General features: G+C 32.2%; 1 protein-coding gene and 1 long non-coding RNA gene across 3 annotated transcripts in view; both read right to left on the reverse strand.

Moving 5' to 3' along the window:
- Positions 1-18,340, reverse strand: part of LOC127705735 (uncharacterized) — a 57,332-nt gene extending 38,992 nt beyond the window's left edge. Inside the window, exon 1 of the long non-coding RNA XR_007983967.1 lies at positions 16,823-18,340. This is a non-coding gene — a long non-coding RNA (uncharacterized LOC127705735). The remainder of the gene's footprint in view (positions 1-16,822) is intronic.
- LOC127705694 (uncharacterized) overlaps positions 1-19,853 on the reverse strand; it is an 81,625-nt gene that overhangs the window by 49,338 nt on the left and 12,434 nt on the right. The gene's annotated exons all lie outside the window — the stretch shown is intronic.

Below are 19,853 nucleotides of genomic sequence, written 5' to 3' on the forward strand. Positions count from 1 at the left end.
TAACATTTTAATTTATTCAAATGCAAATTTAACTCATAGACAGTTTATGCACTTACAATACATGTCAGCAAAATTTAGGAAGAAACAGCTACTTTGAAATTATTCAGATACTGAAGAGGGCTTTGACCGTTTCTGAATGTTGGTATATAGTCAGGTACTTCAAAATCTTGGCCAAACCCTAATTAAGAATAGTTATCACACTAGTTCACTAGATGATGAATACTGTTAAACGTTTCACAGTCTATCTTTAATGAACACTTTATTAGGAACGGACAGACAGAAGAAATCACAGACTGGACAAGGTACCTATATGATCCAAAGTAATACACAAGCACATTTAAAAATAAATATGTTGTTAAGTTATTTCACTAATAGAGTTCACAGAATCCTTGGTAAATGTTGCCGCAAGGAAAAACACTATAAGCTAAGTGTTAATAACAGTTCTGGCTGAATCACATGAACAGGTGGTGAGGTACATGTAAGCATCTCTTGATCAAAGTGTGTCGGATGCATCGCAGAATAGCCAAACTTAATTTTCCAATATTATAGTCGCTTATTGCATTTAACAGAGGTATAAATAAATATGTTGTTTTCCGTATACAGTTTATTTCAACTATGACCACCATAAAACATATTTGATTACACACAGTTGAGTGTAAAATATTACATAATGATGTGTTTTATACAACAAAAACATAATGAATTTGTTAATACTACAATCCGTAACACTGGACAGTATTAAAAATGTGTCCCATACATTCGGGGAACTTTGTTTTATAATATCGTCAGAATATTTGCAATACATACACCGTAACGATTAGAGAATCTTAGTTCCACGTAGCATATCATTATGGGTCGTGGTCTCTAAAATAACATAAGCTGTCACAAAAATGATTTCTTCAAATATGGTGGAAGTCTACATATAACAACAGTGTCTAGTTATATAAGACCGAAAGTCCTTAATCAAATTGTGAAAGACACATGTTTGCTATACAGTGATTTTGACACACAGAAACGATGAAGTTTCTAGATATAAATCGTCTTATATGTTAGTCTTGAACGTTTTTTTTTAATTTAGTACATTTATATGTTTAAGAGTTTAGTATGACATCCATTTTATTGTACTAGTACACATTTATATTTAGGAGCGAGCTAAAGTCCGCCTACGGGTCCTGATTGTCCCGCTGTTTTGAAGACCCATTGGTTGGCTTCGCCTGGTTTGTTTACTCCTTAGTCGTGTTGTTGTCTCTTTGACACATCACCCATTTCCCTTCTATATTGTATGTGTTTATTACTAAAGTAGTGTTACAATTTCGTTAATGACTCAATTTTAGCAAAACTTGTTATAAATCAGTTATTTGGAAAAAGTTGATTGTTCTTTATCAACATTGTCTTACATTTGATTTCGAAGGCAATATTTTATGACGACTTTTACTCAAAGACAGACGTGAAGCTTTGTTCCGTTTGTACAATGGAACAAATAAAGAAAATTCAAATCCGAAATTTTCTCAACATTCCGCAAAATCAATAGCTCTAACACATCATACAAATGAAATACGGTAAATTCCTGACTTGGTACATGGATTTTCTTACAGTGGATAAAACCTTGCTAGCTAAACCCGTCACATGTATGTCAGTCGCATATATTTCGATCATATTGACGATAATGTGTTAGTAAAACTAACAGACATAATATGTCAAAACAAATGGCGTATACATGAAGACTAAGCACATATTAAGCAAAAATGAAAGACAAGAATACAAACAAAATTACCTCAGCACCGCAAAACATTGGCGGGATGCATTTTTACCGAGCCGCGCCAGAATAATATTTCCAAAAATTGAATAATCAATAAGGACTACTAATTTACAAAGACGAATAAAAGAACACTAAAACACGTAATAACAATAATTAATAACGTCAGTACCTAGAATCAATTGATCAAGTATGTACCTACAATCAATAAATCAGGAGCGTTGATAAGGAATATTCATAGGTTTATAAATAACGCCTAATAAATTCCAAGGGTAAAAACAAAAGAACATCAATTTAACAATTCCAACTACTGATGTTGTAATTCAGGTCATTAAAACCGATGCAAGACATTCAACAACGGATTCGATAATAAAAATAGACTGTTATGTTACAGGTATTTGGAGTGTTTGTTTTTATTAAAATTCTTTTTATTTTAAATCCGGTGTATTATAGATTATTACATGGCATTTTCCATATTGGCCTTGGTATCAGCCCTAGTCTCCCAAATCAAGCCAGAGGGCTTTAGTCCGAGGACTTGATATGGGTCGTGGGCTGATACCACGGCCAATATGGAAAATGACATTTAATAATCTATTTATCACATATTTTCAAGCTGGAGAAAAAAGAAGGCATATATCAATTTTTTTTTTTATATTTTCATCAAAAATTCCAAAAACATTTGAAAAAAAAAATAAAAAATGTATCACAGTGAGTTAACAAAATTCGTATCACAGTGAGTAAACAAAGTTTTGTGAAAAGTTTAACAAATAATTAACAATAAAGATATTATTTCTCAGAGTTATAGATATTAAGTATTACATTTAAAATTAATGCTGAGGAAGATTACACGTATCGCTATTTGGAAATCTGTTCCGCTTGAAATTTCGATGGCATACAACAATCATTTTTCCATTTTGGCGTCATATGTTTTCTATTATGACGTCAAAATTTTACGGGAAATTTTGAGATGTCCAGAAATGGCTGACAAATAACCATTTCCACTGGTGATTTTTACATTTTTTTCTCCTACAGCAGATTCATTACATTTTACAGACTTCATTGGTTTTATTCATTGTGTTCTCATTTTTCATTTCTTGTATGAATTTACTTGAAATGTCATTTGATACTCGGAAAAATCTCTCCTAATCGGCTAGTTGCATCATATGACATCTTTTTTAAAAATAGTTGTTGATTGACAGGTTTATACCGGAAGTCAAATTTTGAGGCTGATATGGATTTTGAGGGCTAATATCGATATAAAATAACCAACCTTGACTTCTGGCTATTATTAGCCATGCAAAAACGTAGATATTAGTACAAAATGTGTGATAATAATAGATTTGAATGACATTGAATGAAAACTTTTAAGGTGCATTACAATTCTTAGAATTATAGTGTTATTGGACATATTCTTTGTCAACTTTTAGTTACACCCACAAGGCCATACATGGAAAGCTGTATGATTAACAAATGATTAAGAAATAATCACTGTCCGATATTTATACTTATATCAAGGATTGTATTTACATTAATCACAAAAAACATGATAGACTTTACAGTACAGGTAAGGCATTTTGTCATGGGTTTGTTATGACAAAAAAAGTCTAAACGTTTCTACATTTAGCATGGAATGAATATGTGTTTACTAGATTACGAATACTTAATGACAATATAAAAGTATAGGAGTTGTGATATGATTGTTAATGCGGCAAATGTCGAAGTGCATGGATGTAGGCAACCACAGTTGACCGTAATACCTACAAACAATGAGCTAACCATACACCATAGAAAAAACTTTTAATTGTCTGACTGGACAAAAGATAAACGAACTTAAACGAGAAAACAAACAACATGATAAATGACAAAACAATAAAGAAAAACAGATATAAAAAAGAGCAATCAACACCAACCATTGCATTACAGGCTCCTGACGTCGGGCATGCATATACAAAGTGTTGTAAGGTTAAACATGTTTGTGAGCGTTTAACTCAGCCCTGACGTTAAAAATAGGTGTTGAGCAGAAGATATGAACAAACTGTAAAAATCATTTTGAAATTGCTGCATTCGTCAGCACACAATACAACTAACATAAATACAAAAGACACAAATTACAAATCAAAGAATATTTGCAGTATCTTGAATTTAGTTAAAAGTAAATTAATAAATAATTAATGGTATCGAAGAATTAATACATGATTATAGGTACTTTGTATATTGCCCTTGATTGATGCTACAATAGATTTATTATGTTTATATACAATTACCGGAATATTCCTGATTTGTTGTCCGTTTTGCATCTATAAAAGAAAGGCGGAAGATATCAAATTGATATTAAAACTCATAACTCGTCGACAAAGCCATGGCAAAATATGAAAAACACGTTTACGTTCCTTTAAATGTTGACGATACATAAACCAAATATTTTGGTGATCGGATGGCTCTTGTGAAACATAGCTTCTATTAAAAAAAAATTACAACCAATTTTATTTTTTTCTAATATAAATTAACAGGAATGATGTATACAAGCTTTTAGCTTTAATGGCGTGAACTTTACATCGCTTTTCAATGAAAATATATATTTGGCACTTTTTTTATCAATTACAGGTGTTATCATAGATTAGAGTATCGCTTGTCATTACTTACAGAATTTTTTTTTTATGAAATTGAAAGCAGAGGGAGAAATAAAAGACAGAGAAAATGTCATTAAAGATGAAAAGGAAGCGTTAACCAAATGGCAAAGAAAAAACAAAGCGACGTCAATTCAATCGATAAGAGACTTGGAAATATTCATCAAATCGAAAGGTAAAGACGAAGAACTTTTAGATATATGCATTAGACGTGTAAGAGAAGAAAATATTAACTGAATGGGTAAACACTAAAGTATTATCATAGATCGGGATATCATCGAAGGATACGTATCGATATTATGGAATTATTATACCAAAAACACTCGATATGGAAACGCTAACTAAATGGATTGCAAAAGAGAAAAAACATCGTGTCTGAATCAAAAGTTAAAGATAAGGCAATATTAACTGAAATCAGAAGCAATGAGAGGACAACGTTGTCTGAGGGGTTAGGGAAAGAGAAGGAAACGCTCATCAAATGGATGGAAAAAGAAAAAGTAACGTTTATTGAATGGAAAGAAAAAGAGAAGGAAATGTAACAAAATGTATGAGAAAAAAGAAAGCAACAGGTATTGAATTGATGAAAGAGGAAACAGAAACGTTTGCTGAATGGAAAAGTAAAGAGAAAGAGATGTTATCTGATTGGACAGGAAAAGAAAAGAAACTCTTCAATGAATGGATCAGAGACGAAAAAGAACTGTTTATTGAATGGACGAAAGAGGAGAAAGAAACCTATACTGAATGGAAAAGTAAAGAGAAGGAAACGCTACTTGTAAGGATAAACGACGAGATAGCACCGCTCACTGATTGGAACAGGAAACGGAATGAAATGTTGAGTAAATGGACAACAGAAGAGTACAAAACATTTAGTTAATGTATAGAAAGAGAGAAAGAAAGAGTTATAAAATTAATAGAAAAAGAGAGGAAGGAGTTGATACAGAAAGAGAAGGAAACGTTTGCTAAAATTTCAAAAGAAACAGGTTGCTATTGTACAAAAGTACTACATTTTCTTTTAAATTTGTTGTATTTGTGATATGTACTTACTTATTTTATTATTTAGTGTTATATAAATATTATTTGTTGAATGCATTTCATTGTTTATACTGGTTAGTTACCTGACAAGAGTTAAAATCTTCAAATACACAATTAGGTTATCGCCAAGTGTTTTCAAGGGGCAACTGTCGAGTTTAAAACGTTGCTTGTAATTATCTGCTGCAAATGTATGCAATGAAAATAATGATCAAAACATTTTGTTTATAATTGATGATAAAATTGATAATGAAAATTGGGAATGTGTCAATGATAAAACAATCCTTCCACAGAACAGAAAACAGCTAAAGGACATCATTTCAGCACCCGGGAGCGGGCTTTAGCTGGACCATTAGTTCAGTGAAATGGACGTCATATATAAATTTAGACCTATGCATTGCATCAATATTAAGTAACTTTAACATCAGATTGATCGATAAACTAATGCAATACTGTAGAGTGAATACTTTGATAAACAAACTGCGTCATATACTATTACAAACATAGAAAAGGTAACTATCAATAAATGACAGTTACAATATTATTATTGCAATAGAGGAGAACAAGACTATTGATAGTATAAAAAAGGGGCGGACTTCACCAATACCGCAGAGTCAGCTATAAAAGGCCCCGAGATGAGTCTGTTTAAAAAAAAAAAATCTGTGTTTAATTTGAACCATTTTTTTATAGTGGATTGGGAAACAACTTATTACAACTTATATTAACAATTTTTCACTATGCAGGTGCGAGTCCTGCCTTGTAGCGGCATTAGCCTGCTCTTTTCCGAAATCAGCAAAGGTGTCTTTAACGTGCAAGAAAAATAACACGGTTTATCCATTTGTTGTTCCCTTCCGACGGACTATAATCGTTTCTCAAGAACATGCTAGCAAATGGTGTCAAGGTGGAACCGAATAGTCAGTCCCTGAAATTGTCTCCCTGGAACGGGGGTCGAACTAGGATCCGTTGTGTTTGTAGTCTGATGCACTAACCACTACATCACGGATCTCCACCAAACCCCACAACGGTTCTCTACCAAACCCTCACAAAAATAATATGTATGCATGTTACTCACCTAAAAGAACCTACGCAACAAAACGTAGCGTAATCAGCTTAAAGGCCTTTAATTAGAATTAGAATAATGAGAAGGAATATCTCCAACCAGTACCACAGTAACAGGTTTACATTCGTTTTTTTTTTCGTATATTGTGTTGGGTTTATCGATAATCTGAACATTAACAATTATATAACACAGTATATTTGTTTTTTAAACTATTTATTGTGTAAACATGCTTTACCTACATGTAATAAACGATGTTCAAACCTGTAACTATTTTGGTTTTATTGTTACTATACACGTTTACAAAAATGTGCTCTACAGGTAAAATTTTAAATAATTCAGATATGTTTTGTCAACTCTAACCCCTCATCATATAACTGTAATCAATGTAGATAACACAAACACACAACAACACTCAGAGTAAAACTCAGAGTCCGACACGAAAATGCATCATCGTAAGGTCTTTCGAATTTTTTTGTTCATGCCAACGATTTTGCCAAAGCTCACCAAGTTACTGCCGCAGCATGAAACAGTCAATCTGTTGTCATACTATAGCTTCAGATGCCCCGCGAATGGCTCGACGTTTTTACGATAAAACCCGAATATGAATATTTTCTTTATCGTGTAATCATTTTGGGGAGAGTGTGAGGCATGCATTACCAACGACAATAGATGTCTCCCGTGAAGTCCGCCCCTTTTTTAATACTAACAGAAATGTACACAATTAATGATTACAGAAACTAAAACAACTAGAGGCTTTTTCAATTCTCCAAGAACCAAAACCAAATATTGCATGCCCTCAGTGATTATAAAAAGTTTGCTGAGGATGCATTTTTATATATCATTTTCAATTCTTGTAAATGCAGGTAGGAATTTTGATCAATAGTCCTGTTCTCCTCAATTGCCATAATAATATTGTAACTGTCATTGCATTTGTTTCTGTATCAAGAAACTATAAATATATTTATTGTTATCTTTCCATTTATATGTAAAGAAATTCAAGCAGCGCCTACATACAGAGTATATATCTCTCAATTGATACAATATATCCTATCATGATTTCCTTGATAGAGTATTGGTGCTCCAAGGAATCTACTAAACTGCGTTCCAAATTGGGAAATTTAAATCATTCCTTCGTAAATTTTACGGACACCATCACGAGTTTGTTGACCATTATGGAAAATCAGTTTCACAAATGATTCGAGCGTTACTGATAAGTCTTCTGCTGTAGACACACGCGAGTTTTTTTTTTAACCCGAACGTGAAATTCATAATGCACATATTAAGTGAAAGTACAAGTAAGGTTGTACTTTCTTTTTATCGTATCGTACAATGCAATCGTTTCTTTTTTTACCGATTTCCTGGCGTGTAACTATTATACTAACCAACAGTATCCTAATCTGATATCAATAGAGTCATCTATCATTTACAATGGATGTGTGATTTGACCTTTGCTTTATTTATTTGCCCATATTACCAACCTTTAATGTTAACAAAATATATTGCCGTGTATAGTGTGCTATTATAGTTATTGTATACATTTCATGAAAGCATAATGATTTTCAACCAAAAACAAAAATGAGTTCTTAATAACGAGTTGGTATAAAACTAAGAAAAAAATGGTATTTGAAAAATCATATGATACTTATTTGACCGTAACAAAATATCTGTTTCACCGGTGACGACGGATATGTTCAAATCGTCATTACCACAATCCTGCCCTCCTTGTCACCGAATTTGACCTACAGGATTAGCATTATCACCATATTTGTACTTTCATTGAGCAACACGACGGTGCCACATATCGAGCAGGATCTGAATACCTTTTTGGAGCCCCTTAGATAAATATAAGTTTTTTGTTGGGGTTCATGTTGCTCAGTTTTTACTTTTGTACATTATGTATACACTGTTTTTTTTTTTTTTGTCTTTTTCTTTTTTCGCCATGATATTTTCAGTGTATATTCGAATATGAATTTGGATGTCTACTTGGTATCTTTTGCCTCACTTTAAAAAAATGTATGTACATCCTTGAATTTTATTTCCAGAATTGAATTGTGACCTCGAAATGAACATCAATTAATTATAGCATATTATTATAGCTTTATCCGTTATATTCAAGTACTTGATCTGAAGTTGATTTCTTAAAGTTCGTGATTATTTATTGTTAAACACAATTTGTCCCTAAAATTAAATTTAACACCAGAATTCGGTCTTCATTTCAAATTCAACCGATATTTATGTCATTTTATTAAATCCAAGAGATAATAGATCATGTAGATGTTTCCCAAGAAACAACTAAGTTTTAAGCAAATAGTTTGCAATTTTCTCAAGCCGAAAATTGACATTCTAGGAACCCATTTGGACTAGCATATCATAAATAAGTATCTCAAAACTCGACATAGCCTTCCTTTTAGAGATATAAACATTTTGTTTACAAGACTTTGTAAACATAGAAATACAACGAAGCAATTATGTATTATAAAAATTATATTAAAGTGTTGACAGCGGCACAGACAGACAGTGATTATTATATGGCACCACCGACTAGCCAGATATTACTTACTAAAAACAGATTCAATGTCATTAGAACCTCATTGTCCTACATGTTTTCGGAACTAAGGTAAATCATAATAAGTCATTGAAGTTAATACATGAGCTTAACCGATTACAATCATGACAAATAATAATCTAATTGTAGAAAGATTAAACCGCTTTAAAGAATGTTGGTAAGAATAGACATCTGAGCATTAACGGTGGTGATATGGTAAGAGCCATGATTTGCGAAAAACATTAAAATGATATTATTAATGATAAATATACCAATGTCATTGATAAATGAACAGGGTAACTTAACTTTACACTGTTGTAAAGTTCGATTATGATATTACAAAGGTGTAACATACATGTTGCAATTGAATGATTTTAGGCAGAAACGATATGAGCAGCAACCTCACCAAGAAAGATATTGTTACATGGATATTAGGATATGTTGTATGATAACCAACGAGACAACTATACACCAAAGGTGATATGAAGTGGATGTAGGCAATTATAGGCAATCGTACACCTTCGATGATAAATAGGTACCGTATAATCGACTATAAAGACCTCGACATGAAAAAACTAATGGCCAAAAATACATCTCACAAATTCTGATTTTTATTTTCATTTACGAAACAGTAGCTACAGACATTACTGCAGTGTTTTGAATATTGACTGATTAATTATTAGTGTTCTAACGCCACTTGTAAGCGCCCCTTTTGGGGTATTTCGTGGCGGCTTTCATTTTTTATTGGCGAAGGAAGTCAAAGTGGCCAGTGAAAACCACCGACCTTCGATAGGTGAATTAAGATTGGAGTAGAGTGCAACCACTGGGTAGTGATTACAGTAGTAACTACTTAGACCACTCTGCCCCTGAGGCCCCGTGTATTAAAGAGATATACATTTTGTTATATAGCATAGATAAAATGAGCTGTGTGTGTATCAATGGTAGCTGCTAAGTTATGTTGAATAATTTCTATTAATTCTAATTCGATAGTTTTAGAAGATCATGTTCACTGTTACAGGTTAACATTGTTTTTAAATATAACATGATCAGTATAATTATGTACACATAATGTACAATTAACTGTTAAAATCGAACAATTATTGTTACGATTCTAATGTCGTTTCTCTTTTTCTGTTTATTTTCCAGCTTCTAAAAAAGAAAGAAAACAAATTGGTGCAATTCCCTTGTTTTCGATATAGAAATTTCCTGATTTTTGACATATATTATATAGATATAAGAAGATGAGGTATGATTGCCAATAAGACAACTCTCCATCCAAGTCACATTTTGTAAAAGTAAACCATAATAGGTCAAAGTACGGCCTTCAACGCAGATCCTTGACTCACTCCGAACATCAAGCTATAAGGTATCTGTACATGAGATGTCTTATTTTTCACAGTATGTCTTACTGTGTGTGTTCTTAAGGATGTTCGCTACTTTTTCTGAAAAAAACCAAGCTTTTCAAATGACATTGATAGTATATAAACAAAGAAACTAAAAAAGCAAAAAAAAATGAAAAATACATGTGCTTATCTTATAGAAACAAGCAGTCGAAAGTTTCGCGGGAAATAATTTAACATTGGCAGTTTTTTTCTTAAATAACAAGGACTTTTTAGAAATTTCGCTTTGGGATTTTCAAACAATATGTAATAGAATTATGAAAGAAAAGTAATGGCTAGCGGTAACAAAAATGTTTTGGCACTACATGGATAAAACCAGAGGATTCCGAATATCTGGCAAAAATTAAAAGCAAAATGAGCAAACATCATTAAATTAAGAAATACGTCATGGCAGGTGAGATTTATTTAATCATGGTTTGGACATTTATATTCTACTATTTCATGATGGCGAGAGGTTGAATACGAACATAAATTACCAACTGTTGTTTCAACTTATTTCTTTCTTGACTTTGTGAAAGTATCAGATAAGATTGATTGATCGTTCGATTACTGTTTGCTAAATGTAGAGACACATTTAAACTTATGAACAATAAGTGTAAACAATAAATTATTTATGTATGTGCCTATTCCAAGTCAGGAGCCTGTAATTCAGTGGTTGTCGTTTGTTTATGTGTTACATATTTGTTTTTCTTTCATTTTTTGTACATATAATAGGCCGTTAGTTTTCTCGTTTGAATTGTTTTATATTGTCATTTTGGGGCCTTTTATCGCTGACTATGCGATATGGGCTTTGTTGAAGGCCGTACGGTGAGCTACAGTTGTTAATTTCTGTGTCATTTTGGTCCCTTGTGGAGAGTTGTCTCATTTGCAATCATTCCACATCTTCCTTTGTATATATATCGGACAAGATGTTTTTCCAACATCTCATACATGTCATATGAGAGAATTAGCGTGAACGTATTTATGTACATCACTCAATTATAATTTGGATTTAGTGGCCATGAATAATATTAACAATTTTATATGATTTTTCATCGTGGCCCAGATTAACATTGATTTAATCAGTTTACAAGTTATTCATTAAAAAAAAGTATATTTTGTTTTTTAGCTGTTCAAACAAAACTCTACAGTATAGAAGAGTCCTCTATAAGGGTGTGGGATGGCTTTAAAATACATAATTCATTACGTTTCTATAATTAAAAAACATGTTTTCAATGGTTCAAAGAATTGTATTGTTCTATAATCGTGAAAATAACATTGATATATCTGCTGCGTTGTGCGTTGGACCTTAAATATATGTAAACCAGTTGTATAATAAGAAGTTCTCAGAAAAATGTTCCTCCTAGTTAAGTTGAATTTTCATTCATTTAAAGTCTATAAATATGCCGAATTTATAAAGGAAAAGATAAAAATCAAAAACCGATCTTCCCGTTCAAGAACTAATTAATTCGATCTTTTTATTCAGCTTTTGTCAATTTCTGGACGTTTTCCAAAGATTCATTTAGTAAATCAATAAAAGGAATTGTGAAATATATGTACTTTTGCATTAATCATTTTAAATGTACGGATAGTCGTTTAAACTATTTACACCTTCAGGTATTTAATTCGGTCAAATTAGTGTGTAATAATTAGATTATAAATAGATAGTTTAAACAGAACGCTATAATTGTAAAATGCTACGCAGTTCTAATTTCTTAATGTTTACCTTTGGGATTTAAATAACCTGTTTGAGAAGTTACAAAAATATCACTGCAATTATTTGGTGCAAATATTGTTTCGTACGCTATTTAATAAAAAAAATGTACAGTCGAATAATCATTACGCCAATATCACATGAGACAGATCATACTTATATCTTTCAAAAACTACTACTGGGAGGGCTATTATAGATTTTTTTTTTTTCAAAATAAACATCATGATCAGAAAGCGTATAGAAAAACAAGTGAAAAATAGCAGAAATATGTATGACACTAAATCCTGTAAATGGCGCGTATCTGACTACTTTTACTTTATATTGTCTATGCATAATGTTCATGTACATAACCGTGTGTAACAGTATCTTAACACTAGTGTTGTCTCTTGTAATAACTGATTAATTATACCTTTTTTACTAGCCAATGTATTGGAAATAATGTATTGCACTCCCTTATGAATTGCATTGTAACAATGAGAATAACTTTTTAGCGAATGATAATAAGAAATGTGTATTAGATGAAAAAAGTGATAGTATTTATATTGTACCGGATATTTGTATAACAATGATTACTTGTTTTGCCGTATATTTTGTTCTTACGCATTCAATATAGATAGATGTTACTAATGTTATCGCAAAAAGTATCATACGAATATAAGTAAAGTGTGTCCCTGCTAGTGTATCATCAGCCTATAGTATCATCAACCCCATGCCTCGGTACTGATAATTTTAACGCTATATACATTATTGCAAGTCTACGGTCACTGGTTAATTTTACTTCACGATTTGTATTTGCCTTTTGTATGCAAACTTTCATGACGAGAGTAGTATTTTATAAAAAGAGAAGATGTGGTATGATTCCTAATGAGACAACTCTCCACAAGAGACCAAAATGACACAGAAATTAACAACTATAGGTCACCGTACGGCTTTCAACAATGAGCAAAGCCCATACCGCATAGTCAGCTATAAAAGGCCCCGAAATGACAATGTAAAACAATTCAAACGAGAAAACTGACGGGCTTCTTTGTGTACAAAAAATGAACGAAAAATATGTAACACATAAACAAACGACAACCACTGAATTACAGGTTCCTGACTTGGGACAGGCACATACATACAGAATATGGCGGGGTTAAACATGTTAGCGGGATCCCAACCCTCCCCCTAACATGTTTTAGTTCCAGGACAAGCAAATCGCATGTCTGAAATTTAAATTGTACTCGCTGGAAATTTCTTTGACTAGACCATTACGACCCAGAGAGTACACATAGTCTAAAAAGCAGTCATTTGTCCCTGATGAGTTATTATAAGCATTCCAAAATGTCTTCGTTGAGAAATTAAAGAATTGTTAAGGAACTAAATATGCTAAAGTACAGTCAAACCTGCTTAAGAGACCACCTGTATTAAGTAAAAACCTGAAATGAAAGACCATTAATTTTAGATCCCTCTGTAGTACATGTCATATAGAATTAACCTGTATTAAAAGACAACCTGTCATGAGAGTCCACTTTCTTGCCCTCCCGTTAGTGGTATCTTAAAACATGTTTCGCTGTATATTTGTTTTGAAGCAAAGTTCACCTTTGAAGGTTCGTCAATATATTTACGTCCCGTTTGCTATATGTACTCACGTATCTATTCATCGTGGGTGTGTAAATGATTGGTCTTGAGTGTACCTGTTAAATATACGTTCAGAAAAGTTTGTCAGTCAAAAATGAAGAGTACAATTTGGTTGGTCTTTTTATTCTAACACGAATGGGTTGAGCAGGTCGGCCAGTTACTTTTTCTTCATTTTGGCTGTTCTCAACAAATAAGCAAACACATATCATAAAGTACGATTTAACACATACAATGCCCTATTTAAGCATAATATAAGGAGATTTAAACGAAAGAATTGGCTTTATATTTGATAAAACTATTACCAAAATCATATTCATCTCACATCAAACAACGTCAACCAATTCGTGAAGGTAGCCGTGGCAATTAAAACTATCCCTTCAAGAGAGAGTATGAGAAATACCTTTACCTGAAAACGTTTTCTGTTAAAGCATTCGTAGATTCAACATTATTTTTGGAAAAGGAGATTATCAAATAAAGTACTATCTCGTCAAATAGTCGACAAAAGCAGCAGGTCTAAAGACGTATCATCTAATGACAACCCGATTCCGATACCAATACTCTGCAGTCAATCTTTGCATTGTGCAATTACATTTATGTATGATGACAGTTGTAATCTTGCGTTTCTATGTTTGTTTCATTGTCGTTTGTTTTCTGTTGCACTTCATTGTTTCTGTTGTTTCGTCGTTGCCCTCTTATAGTTGATGTGTTTCCCTGAGTTTTAGTTTTCAACCCGGATTTCTTTTCTGTCGATCGAGCTATGACTTTCGAACAGCGGTATACTACTGTTGCCTTTATATATCCCTTGTCATATAAAACTGCATTATCCAACAACATTATATACATTTGTTGAATAAACAATTTGCATTGATAATATTTCCATTTCTGTGAAGAAAGACATACACAATAATTATTGAGGTACATGTAATCTTTTTTCAACAAAATGTCGGCATTCGTATGGGGAAGAGTTCCTTCAGACACTTGTAAAAAATGAAGATAAAAAGCCATATAATTTTACTTGACTTTCAAATATCATGGATATATTGATGATGTTTCTTTCTATTACCTTTTCTGATTTGATTCTTTTAATATATCCCAAAGAACTAGACATTTAAGAAACACAGCGCCATCCACCTCATATTTAGACTTACACCTCGAATTTGACATACGCTGTCATCTCAGTACCACAATCTATGACAAACGGGATAATTTTAATTTTCAAATTTTCCCAACTTCGTTAGCAATATATCAACTTCACTTGCATATGGGATATATATTTGCAAATTTATTCGATATTCATGAGCTTACAGCTTCTTCTCAGACTTTGTAAAACGTCACCAGTGTATGCGTAATAATTGATGAACGAGGAGTATGTCAAAAAACGTCTCGTCCTTTTTCTAAAAAGTTCATCGGATGGTACAAAAAACATGTTGAACAAATTCTTTATCAACTTCACTAATAACACACGATGGTCTAGGTGTATAGATTATGAGTAATGGCATTATGTATCATCGTAATTACTTGTTATAATATTCCTCTATATGACTGTATGGCTATTACGTTGACTACTTAGTCTGTTTGTGGTTATATTCATTTAACGTGGCTCTGTACTTATACATCCCGTTATTGTGTAATTGTTCTATGGTAAAACATTTTGTATTCTTGTCTTTAATTCATGTTAATGTAAGTTGTCTATATGCTTTTTGGCGTTTCGTTGTTACACATTTGTTTCTATTTATAGTTATTAAGATTATAACAAAATGTTGACGTCTGTACCTCTATTTTAGACTTTTTTTTTCTATTATGTCTGTTTGTTTTGTTCACACCTCGTTTTCAAAATATTGGAATTTTATGCGACTGTAATACAGAGTAAAATCACAAACATACTGAACTCCGAGAAAAATTCAATAAAGAAAGTCCCTAATCAAATGGCAATATCAAAAGCTCAAACATATGACACGAATGGATAACAACTGTCATACTCCTGACTTGGTACAGGCATTTTATGCTGTAGAAAATGGTGGATTAAACCTGGTATTATAGCTACCTAAACCTCTCACTTGTACCACAACCGCATCAAATTCGATTGTATAAAACAATGTATAAAAGACATAACAGGTAAAAATGTCAAACAATAGGAATTACTGTAGTCAACATAGTGTTACAATTTTAATGTGTATGTATTTGGTACAAAGAACTATAGACATTGGTTCAAACACATAGTAAATGCATTAACCTTCTGAATACGACAATGTTGAAAAGACTGCAAAATATCTTTTATTCAAATGAATTATTAATACAAATAGACTCGAAGTTAACAAACAGTAGCTACTAAGTATGAATGAGGGAGTGTAATACTTTCATCGGCACAGATTAATTTTGTTCCGATATTTATTCCTATTTTGCTTTTTCCTGATCTTGTGTACTGTGGTTAATTGGTTAGATTTTATGAAATTAAGATTATTGTTATTTGGAGTGCTATCAATTTGCATAAGATGGAATTTAACATGTATCTTCAACATTAACGTTCCAGGTTAACAAATCCATATTCCAACATTGGAATGAGGGTAAACATGATATAGATTGCCATCTCGGGTAGGTCGATAGTATTGTCGGGTTCTTTCGACGTAGATTTATCAAGGTTCAACTTTATTTTTATATCAAAAAAGTAGTCAGAAACATTCAAAATTTGCAATTCACTCTAGTCTACCCATAAGGCATCAGCTAATTCATAAACTATCTATCACGTAAATTTTCTATTTGTAGAACTTGACCGAGTGAGAAATTAACAGGTTTTAACGTTTTTCAGGACAATGAATTTTCAATAGAAACAACACAGACATTGAAAAATGAAAATGTTACCCCTATATATTAAAGAATGAGGAAACTAACGACCTAAACTCAAATGGGAATGATATCAATTGAAATGTGTTTAGCTTGTTGGGTATACATGTATCTGGTCTTCTCTCTTCATATCAATTCATGCAAATCTGTCAGTCAATATGGTCTGTCCTTTTTGATTTTGCAAATAACGTTTTTATCTCTTTTTCTATCTGTGTAGTTTCTTCATTTAACTTGTTTTCCTTTTTTATTACCAATTCAACCCAACTATCCTTCACTTTTGTATCCTTAGAGTTTGATTGATTAAGATTTCGGTCTCTTTTTCCATCTTAACAGCGTTTTCAGACAATTTTTCCTTCGCTTGTTTGACTGATTTAACCCAGTCATCCTTCACTCGTTCTATCCTTTCAGCATATTTGATCAGCTTGTCCTTTTCTTTCTCTATGAAATCAGTTAAAGTTACGTTTTCTTTTTTTATCTAGGCTGCCTCTTCATTTAATGTATTTAACTCTTTTTTCGTATGTACAGATTGGTCAAATAAAGTTTCCTTCCCTTTTCTTATCGATTCTGTAAACGTCTCCTTCATTTCCTCTATCCATGCAGCCTGTGCATTCAGCGTTTGTTCAGTTGAATGTATCTCCCCTTCTCTGGTCAATTCAGTTAGCTTTGACTTGTCTTTTTCTATCAATTCGGTAAGCGTTACCTTCTCTTTTTCTAACAATTTGGTTAGCGTTACTTTCTCTTTTTCTACAAATTTGGTTAACGTGTTCTTCTCTTTTACTATACATTCATTAAAAGTTTTCCTTATCTTTGTTCATCTTTGCAGATTGGTCAAATACGTTTCAGTATCGTTTCTTATAACTTCGGTTGATGTTTTCCCCTCCTTTTTCATCCATACAGCTAGCTCGTCTAGTGTGTTCCTATCTCGTGTGATGAAGTGCAGAACCGCCCTCTTCTCCATTGATATCGTTTCGGAATGTTCAGTTAAGATATTATTTCTTTGTCCTACCAATTCAGTTAATGTTTGCTTTTCTTTTTGTATTAATTCAGCAAACGTCGCCATCTCATTTTCTATAGTCTCCGCTTGTTCATACACAAGTTTCTTCTCGTTGCTTATAAACTCATTCAATGTTATCGTTTGCAGTCTTTTTAATACAGCCATCAATTTTTGTTCCAGTTTAACCATCGTTTCCTCTTGTTTTCTTTTGTTAGAATAACTGTGATAGATAGTCACAGACAATGCCCCAATGCATGATAACACCTGTAATTTTTGTGACAGTTGTTTTCCATTCGTTTGATGTGATGTGATCGAACTTTTGATTTTGCCTATTGATAATGGATTTTCCGGTTTGAATTGTCCTTGGAGTTTTTTTTTTTTGTATTTTCTAATTTTACTTTTTTCTAACGTTACGTTATTCAAAAGCTTATATATTTGATATAATATGGTCGCTTGACCTTCTTCTAATTAAAATTATAACAATGCTGACGGGGCGTTTGTTTTGTTGTCGAGGGAACATACATTTGTACATACGTATATTATATCTTTTTCGAATGAAGATGTAAAATAAGATGATTCGTTTGCGGAGAATATCCTGCTACCTAGACTTATGCTGAAAAGTATGCTCGAAACTACTTGCATGGATCCTTGAGTGGCATTATGCGAGATAAGTTTCAATCCTTTGTGTATCATACTTCCTTCAAATGGAAGTTTGGATGTGCTATCCTGTTTACCGGTGATCCTTGTATCTATGATGAGTTTATATTGAATACATTTGGACAATCTATCTTATGGGTTATGAAACCTAGTTATCGTCAAAAATATCAATAAATAATCAAGCAACCAATTGCTAAACTATATCATCAGTTGATATTTCATGCGCCATCTTGTGTTTGAAATAATATATGGATGTCAGATACAGATTTTCTTCATAGTTTTAATACACACAGTTACAGCAATTCAAAAATGTACATGGAACAAGAAATAGCATATCCTGTCATAATTTCAATCCTTGTAACTGAAGGAGGAAAACAATAATGTTAGGAAGAGCACAGTTTAGTAGAAAATTACATCTGAATTCTATAAAAAGAAAATAAAGAAATATAATAAGTGTCTTTTTATAAGAAAAAGATTATTTTCATCTGGTAGATATGAGCTTACGAAATTATACATCAAATTTTAGTAGTTGTGGTATATTTGAAAGCGGCAATGAAAATATAAACAATAAAATTGTGAATAATGATCAACTTAACAAACGTGTCTATTACAACAACCACTGAAGCGAGAATTATAAGCCGTAGTTCCACAGCATGACATGTACCACCCACTAAAAAAAAATTAAAAAATCCCTTGCAACAAGTGTTAAAACGACTGTCATTCGCCGTACTCCCTAAGAATGATATGTGCAGTCCACTAAAAGAATTCAACACTCCTTTACAACAAGTGTTAAATCGACTGTCATACGCCGTACTTTTAAAGCATGATATGTGCGGCCCACTTTACGAATTCTGGCAACAGGTTTGAAAACGTGAATCATATTTGCTACTTCCGCATATTGCCGAAATGGAAATAAGTGATAATTTCACATGAACGTACTATAGAATTGTATTTTCTATCATTTATTTAAAAATTGTATTTGAGTTTCAAATTAATTTCAAATAAACCCTTGTAATTCCAAAGTTTAATTTAACTTTAGATTTAGTAGGGCCAAATCAAAACAAAATATATACACTGGTGGACAATTTCAACTTTTGATAAATTTATTGTCGGATAAATAAGATCAATTGATTTCATTATTAATGATTTGTACCATTTTGTAGTTAGAACATCATCGTATTTTTACCTATCATATATACGAGCATATAATGTTAGGTCATTATCAGACAATATAAACATTTTTGTTTTAGGCTAGGAAACTTGGAACAGGCGATTTTTTCAGAGGCCTGCAACAGTTTCTTGCCGAATACACAATACTTTCTAATAATATAAAAATCATTTCAAAATACCACTGGTACCTAAAACATAAGAACAATGGTTTTTATACTTAAGCATGATAAGAGAGGAGAACAAATGTAAAAAAAAAAAATATATATATGAATAACCATAAACTCCTTAAACTATAGGGAGATCATTTATCATTATAGAGTAACTATTATTTATGTATTTATATCTTTTTTTTTTTCGAAAAATGTACCGAATCAGGATTATAACAGTTGTTTTCTCTCGTTCCGATATTTGATAGCGTCTCATCATGTAGTTTTTATGACTTCTCCTTTTTGAATTTACCT

The sequence above is a fragment of the Mytilus californianus genome, unplaced genomic scaffold, assembly GCF_021869535.1.
Source record: "Mytilus californianus isolate M0D057914Y unplaced genomic scaffold, xbMytCali1.0.p SCAF_6, whole genome shotgun sequence".
NCBI classification, from domain to species: Eukaryota; Metazoa; Mollusca; class Bivalvia; order Mytilida; family Mytilidae; genus Mytilus; species Mytilus californianus.